Source organism: Eutrema salsugineum, unplaced genomic scaffold (genome assembly GCF_000478725.1).
Source record: "Eutrema salsugineum unplaced genomic scaffold, Eutsalg1_0 scaffold_4, whole genome shotgun sequence".
Lineage (NCBI taxonomy): Eukaryota > Viridiplantae > Streptophyta > Magnoliopsida > Brassicales > Brassicaceae > Eutrema > Eutrema salsugineum.
The window spans coordinates 14,235,150-14,242,678 of record NW_006256686.1 but is presented as its reverse complement, the minus strand read 5'-3'; the positions used below and the strand labels follow the sequence as shown (position 1 = coordinate 14,242,678).

General features: G+C 44.1%; 1 non-coding gene across 1 annotated transcript; it reads right to left on the bottom strand.

The window, feature by feature from the left end:
• Positions 1–7,219: 7,219 nt before the first annotated feature.
• LOC112084698 lies at positions 7,220–7,326 on the bottom strand. The gene has a single exon (XR_002898359.1). It is a non-coding gene; the product is annotated as a small nucleolar RNA R71 (small nucleolar RNA).
• Positions 7,327–7,529: the final 203 nt, after the last annotated feature.

The window sequence follows — 7,529 nt, the reverse complement described above, 5'->3', positions numbered from 1 at the left end:
CATTTCCTGTCAAAAAAACATGCATACCTGGTTCTAGTTGAGGCGGGTTCTCTTTGAGGCTCAAACGCGCGAAACCCTCCATAATGTCTAAATCGGGTCCTTTGGGGTCGTCTCGCGAGTCTTGCTCTTGAGTCATGGTTTTGAATGCATCTCTAAGTTCCATGGTACTTAGTAATGATTCCACGGCCAAGTTCAACCCTTCTCTAAGCCTCCTTGCTTTCGAACGGGTCATTGGTGCTTCTTTGAGCTCGGGAACGATCTTTGGGTATGGTGATGGTTCGATGCCCTCATCATTCCCTCCCTCTTCAAGATGTTTTGTCCTCAAAACTGTTTCACCTGCATCATAAGGAGACAAGTCAGCAACATTAAAACTATGTGAAATGTTTAGCTCACCTGGAAGTTCTAGTCGGTAGGCGTTATCATTGATCTTCTCCAGAACTTTGAAGGGTCCATCTCCGCGAGGGGCAAGCTTGGAACTCCTTTGCTGTGGGAACCTTTCTGGTCTCATATGTAGCAAGACCCACTCTCCTGGTTCGAATACAAGTTTCTTGCGTCCTTTATCAGCTCTCCTTTTGTATTCCTCCGTTTTCTTCACTATGTTATCTCGGGCCTTTTCATGTATATTTTTCACAAATTCTCCTTTCTTGAGGCCGTCTAGATTAACTTGTTCAGCTTGGGGTATTGGCGAGAGATCTAAAGGCGTCAGTGGATTTAATCCATACACAACTTCAAAAGAAGACATCTTAGTAGCCGAGTGAGTAGAATGATTATAAGCAAATTCAATGAAAGGCAAACAATCTAACCATGTTTTCAAATTTCGACCAAGAGTGACCCTAAGTAAAGTAGATAGTGTACGGTTGAGCACTTCAGTTTGCCCATCCGTTTGAGGATGACAAGTTGTTGAGAATAGAAGCTTGGTGCCAGGCTTTCTCCAAAGGGTCCTCCAAAAGTGGCTTAGGAACTTAGAGTCTCGGTCAGAGACAATCGTTCTTGGCACTCCATGTAATCTCACCACCTCTTTAAAGAACAAATATGCGGTTTGTGTGGCATCATTAGTCTTGTCACAGGGTATGAAGTGCGCCATTTTTGAGAAACGATCAACAACAACAAAGATCGAGTCTTTGTGCCTGATCTTGGGTAAGCCTAGTACAAAATCCATAGAAATATCCACCCATGGTGCGTTAGGGATAGGTAAAGGTAAATATAGACCATGAGGATGTAACCTGGACTTGGCTTTATGACAAGTAACACAACGTGAGCAGTGTCTCTCCACATCTTTCTTGAGGTGTGGCCAAAAGAAATGGTCAGCGATTACAGCCAATGTCTTGTCCACTCCAAAGTGGCCCATGAGACCTCCACCGTGTGCTTCCTTCAGCAATAGCTCCCTCAAAGACCCTTGAGGAACACACAGCCTCTTGTCTAGGAAAAGAAACCCATCGTGTAAGTGATAAGAGGTATAAGCTCCTTTGCCATGTCCTTGATAAGCTTCTCCGAACTCGGGATCAGCTTTGTATAACTCCAAGATTAAGTCCAAGTAAGATGAGCTAGTATATCCTGTCAGAAAAGATCTCCATGAATAGAAGTCCTCTGGTAGGATTTCGTAGTGTAAGTACTCAAGCTACCGCCTAGTCTAGTACTAAACCTTGTAAGAGCTTTTTATGAATGATTGGTGTAGAAGCAGACAAGTTGGTTATCTTCTTAGATTTTATCATTATTCCCTCGAAATGTATTTGACCTTTGAAAACACTTCTTAAAACTAAAAAAACTTTTGAAAAGTTTGAAGAAAAATAAAAAAAAATTGAAAATTTTAAAGAAAATGCAGAATGCAAAGGCTCATGCAAGAAAATGTGATTAGAAAGGGATGAAATCCTCCCCAGACTTAAATCACACTGTCCCCATTGTGAAATAAATCAGGCAAAGATGAGGGAAAAGAATACTTACCTGGTGTTGGTGATGGATTGTGAGGTGGTTGTGGTGGTGGTAGGATGTTCAAGTGGATGGTGGATGGTGTGGAGTGGTGCTTGATCAAACTTGGATGGATTTGAATCAAGGTAGAGGTGGAAGTGGCCAAGGAATGCCGAATGAAGCTGGCCGCGGATAAAGACATCCGCGGTAGGACACGTGTTGGCCGCGGTTCAAAACCTCGTGGCCGCGGCAAAATGCTTGCTGGTCGCGGCTGAACCTCCTTTGGCTGCAGTCAGCTCCTTTTCTTTTTTTTGTTGCATACTAAGGCCTGTCTAAAATAAAAGATACAAAATTTTAATAGAAAAAATAAAGTTATACAAAAGAAAATAAGTACCTAAATGGGTTGCCTCCCATCAAGCGCTTTGGTTTATAGTCCTTAGCTAGACTTTGCAAAGAAAAAGACTTAGTTCAAATAAGATCTTGTCCTAAGACAAGTCCTTTTCGATATCCTCTTGTTCTCTCTTGCAGGTTCTTCATCACTCCAGAGTTCTTCTTGTTGAAATGTCTGGGCTTTATGCTCTCCTCTTTACTCTTAAGTGGTGTAGCTTCATAGAAGATGTCCTTGTCGATATTGGCAAAAGAAATTCTCCGGTTGGGCCAATCCATGATGGCTTCAGCAGTTGCTAAGAAAGGCCATCCAAGGATAAGAGTCATCTTTGGTCTTCACTATGTATAGATCGACAGGTGCAATGCAATCTCCAATCCTTAGAGGAATGTCTCGGGCTATCGCTCTTGGTGTTGCACTTGAATCATCTGCTAAGCTAATCTTTGTCCTGGTACTTGAGATGTGCTTAATGCCAAGTCTCAAAGCTGTTGCTCTGGACATCATGTTAATGCAAGCCCCAGAATCACAAAGAATATTGAGGAATCTTTCACTTCTTATGTCACAAGAGATAAGAAATTGACCTTTGTCTTGAACTTTGTGCAGAGTTCGAACTGGTTTTCCTTCTTGGGGGTGTGTGAACAAATTTTTTATCTCTTGGATAGATTCTTTGCTGTCAAAAAAGAAGTGGCCTTATCATGTGGTCTCTACATGCTTTGGAAAACGAAATTCCCTTGGGCAGAGTTTGAACTACTTGATTGAACTCTTCAAGTGCTTCTTTCCTGATCTTGTTTGTGTAGTCAGTGGCTTCTTGGGGATCTTTGAGATGGATCCTGTAAACAGCTGCATCAGGTGATGATCTACGAAAAGATAGATACCTGGCTCTTATGAAATATCTAGAGATGTTCTTCTTAGTCTCCTTACTGTATCTGAAGAAAACTTGAAGGCACCCTTGCTTCCAGATGTCATCGAAACCATGGTAGAGAGGAATGGACTTTACGAAATTGTTGAATTTGATCAGTCTCTCTCTAGATATGCTCTTGGTAATTGGTTCTGAGTTGTCATCAGATGAATCGTCCACAGGGTTTGGATCTTTTACGAACAAACCATACTCTTCATCTTCTGAGAATTGCTCTTGAAGCTCATTGTCACAAATGTAAACCATGTTGCAAGACGCATAAGTGTTGGATTCCTCCTTTTCCTTTGATGCTTGTGCAGTGATTGAGAAGACAACTTGATCAAACAACCTAGATCTGGTCACATGAGGTCGGTCTTCTGATGAACAGGCTTCAGGAAGACGTTGGAAGTTCTCCCAATCTGAGAAGTCGTGCTCCACCGCGGGTGAGGAGCTCAGAGCCGCGGTGGAAGTGACACTGGCCGCGGGTGAAGTGCTCGCAGCCGTGGTCAGCTTCCTCCGGCTCTCCATGCTTGCTTCTTCAATCTCTTCTTCTCCATTGTTGTTTTCTTGCTTCCAGTGGTTGTCAGGCATGTCTAATCTGTGAGAAACAACAAACTGGGAAGTAAGAAAAGTCATAAACCAATAAAATTTTTGGGGTTTTTGGTTAATGATATGTCTATATTTTACATCATTTAGAGTGCATTTTAGAGTCCTCATTATGTGTTTTCCCCATGTAAATTGAATCTTTAGGCATGAAAATAGGATTTAGGGCTTGCATTAGGTCCCAAAGAGTTCTGCATGTTTTGAAGTCTTTATCAGGTGCTTGGGGAGTCATTTGGAGCCTAAGAAGAGGAGCAGAGAAGAAGACGGTGAAGAAAAGGGTCAAAAATGGTGAAAACCGCTTGGAGGAATTTCTCGGCCAAATCGCTTACCGGACGGCAAGAAACCTCGGCCAAAATCCTTACCGATCGTTCAACCTCGACCAAAAAGCTTACCGATCGCTCAGCACCGACCAAAGTCCGTACCGATCGACCAAAGTCAGCCTGGGTCGAAGATCAGGTGTAAATACCGCGGGTTGAGTTTTTGGCCGAGGCGAAGGAATTTTTACGACCAAAAAGCTTACCGCGGTACACAGCCCTCGGCCATTTTCCTTACCGCGGGAAGCTTTTCTCGACCAAAATTTGTCCTTGTCCGTGCGTTTCAAAGATCAGCAATCCGGGGAACCATCCGGTCCGAACCAGTTGGCGGGGTCTTCAGCAAAGTTGGAGATAATCAAACAAAGATCCCAGAACAGTTAGAATCATCCAATTCGGACCAGTGGGGAGAAAGATACAGCTTCCGGAAGATGCACCAACATTACGCGCATCCGAGAACCGAACGGTGGAGTACAAAGATCACGGCGGACGGAACCTTTCCGGACCGAACCAGCTTGCCCGGTCTTCATCAAAGTTTGAGAGCTTTGAAAGACCTTTTCAGAACGGTTGGGATCGCTAAATTCGGACGAGTGGTTTGAAAGATAAAGTCTCCGGAGTTCACACCGGTCCAAACAGCTTATTTCCCGGTGATTCCAATGCGGTTCAAAGATATGAAATCCAGGAAGCCTTCCACTTCCCAAGCTCCGACGGTTTCTTCACCAAAGTTCGAGTTTATTGAGTCACCTTGACTATGAAACTGGTCTCAGAGCATTCGGAGTCGTGGGTCGAAAGTTACTGCCGCCGGAAGGCGACATGGTCGATACGGGCCCAAATATGTTGCGATACGCGCTAAGTGTTTCTTCAGGGCTCGGCATCATTACCTCGACATCAGCCAAGTCAAGGCTCATATTTTGGAAGTATCCTGAGCTAGGCCTCGTATAGATACCTCGGCACGTTGGGATCAAGGCATGCACACGTAAGAAAGGAGCTGGAAACGACTAAGTGTTGAACATGCACCTCGGTGTAGCGACCTCGGCGTGCATGCCGGACCCTATTCTCCCGAACCCCTCGACGTCCAAGCGCCTCGGCATTTTATCCCGAGGTCCATTGTCACAAGCCCAGAATCAAGAACAAAGCTGCTCAAAAACACACACGTGAAGATGGATCAAAGACTAGGGTTCATGCATGTTCTTGCCGTCACGAGATCTTCATTTGGATCTGGACTCACGTGCGCTCCTCGACATGAAGACCTCGGCTTCACTCTCCGACACACCGTGGCACTCACCCATCAGCCCAAGAACGCGGTTCAGTACCCGGTTTGTTCCGGGCTGACCCGCGACACTTTACCTTTGCTATATATACATTTTGAGACTAAAAACCTAATCATCTTATCTCTTATCTGTTTTTAGCTTCAAGAACTTGCCTCTTTGGTGAAACTGGATGATTCTAATCCGATATCTCGCTTTTGCATGAGAAATCTTGTTCTTTCTTTATTTCTTTGATCATCTAACATTAAACTCCTCATCATGACCAGCTACACGTCTTGCAAAGGACTTAGTGAGCTCGTTATGATTAGTGAGTAGTCGTTTAAGCGGCTTTAGACGAGTAGATTAGGGTGCTTTCAAGGTAGATTAGTGGGTTTAGGTGTCTAGTCTTGCATGTTTCATTCTTTAACCGACGAGATCTCTAGGCTGGATCCAAGCACATCACTTGAGGTTCAGATCTGAGACATATCTCGCATCAAAAGTGTTCGTAGAAATGTCTGAACCACTCGGTTATGGGTTTAAGAGTCTTTCATCACGAGAGTGATAGTTCGTTCTCTTAAATGACATTTTTAAACAGATTCTTATTGCTGATTGATTCGATGCTTCTCAAAAGACATTTTTGGTATGAAGGAGGATCAGTTTAGATGCTTAATACTTTCATGAGAAGATTAACATGCCTTGAGTTCAAAGTTAAATGAAACTGCTTGATGTTTTGATACATTAACCAACCAGTTGAACTTGGAAGCATCCGAGTCAAGTATCTCGTCTAAAGTTCCTTGCTTTATTACATATTATCATCATCTGAATCGTTCAGTTATTATTTGCATCCTGTCTCTGTTTAGATCTAATCATTTGCTTTACCTTTCATGCTTAATCGTTTGTTACTTAGCTTAGTTCAAAACCTTCACCTTTTGTCTTGACTTAAATGAACAAACATCATAGTCTAGTGTCTCGTTGACTTGTCTGGATTGATACCTCTTTGTGCTACTTCGACAAAGGGGATTGATAGCCCTGAGTCCTATAAAAGTCCTATCTATCAATTGGCGCCGTTGCCAACTTGTCGGAGCATTAGTCTTTTGTTTGTTCTTGAGTTCAAGATTTTACCTTTCTTTGTTTTACTCACTTCTTTGCAAGTTCTTGTGTTGCTTTCAGGTGCATGAAAACCAGGTCTCGGAGCACAGAACCGCCTCTACCGTACGACGACAACATCAACCGGATTGAGAGGCGAGCTCGCGAGAGGGAACGGCATTTTGAACGACTTGGAATGGCAGAACAGCAAAGGATCGAGCAACAGGCTCACGACGCCGAACACCAGGCTCATGCTAATCAGGCGCAGGCAGGCAGGAATGAACAACAAGCTTATGTTAACCAACAACATGCTCAGAGGAACGAAAGGCTTGCTCAGCAAAACCAACAACAAGCTAATAGAAACGAGCAACAAGCCCACCATGTTCATCCGCCACCGCCACAAGCTCAGAGACAACCTCCTCCGGTCTTTGTTGGAGAGAACGACCGAGCTAATGCGCACCAATACCGAGCTGGGATTCAAGCTCCACCGGTTCAAAACAACAACTTTGAAGTTAAAGCTTCCCTACTCAACATGGTGCAGAACTCAAAGTTCCACGGTCTAGCCGGAGAAGACCCTCTTGAGCATCTAGATCAGTTTGATCGGGTTTGCGACCTAACTAAGATCAATGGTGTCTCGGAAGATAGCTTCAAGCTACGCTTGTTCCCATTCAGCCTCGGTGATAAAGCTCACCAGTGGGAAAAGAACCTCCCGAGGGGTTCTATACAAACCTGGGAGCAGTGTAAACTGGCGTTCTTATCAAAGTTCTTTTCCACATCACGCACGGCTAAGCTCAGAAACCAAATCTCAAGCTTCACGCAGCACAACAACGAGAGCTTTAGCGAAGCTTGGGAACGGTTTAGAAGCTATACTAACCAATGCCCACACCACGGCTTCTCAGAGGCATCCCTCTTGAGTACTTTATACCGAGGTGCACTCCCCAAGATCAGAAACCAACTCGATACAGCTTCAAATGGAAATTTTCTTGGGAAGGAGATCAATGCGGCAATGGAACTAGTCGAGAACCTAGCCATGTCTAATGATACTTATGGCGACGACTTTGATAGAGCAAACCGTACAGAGGGCTCTGGAGAAGAAC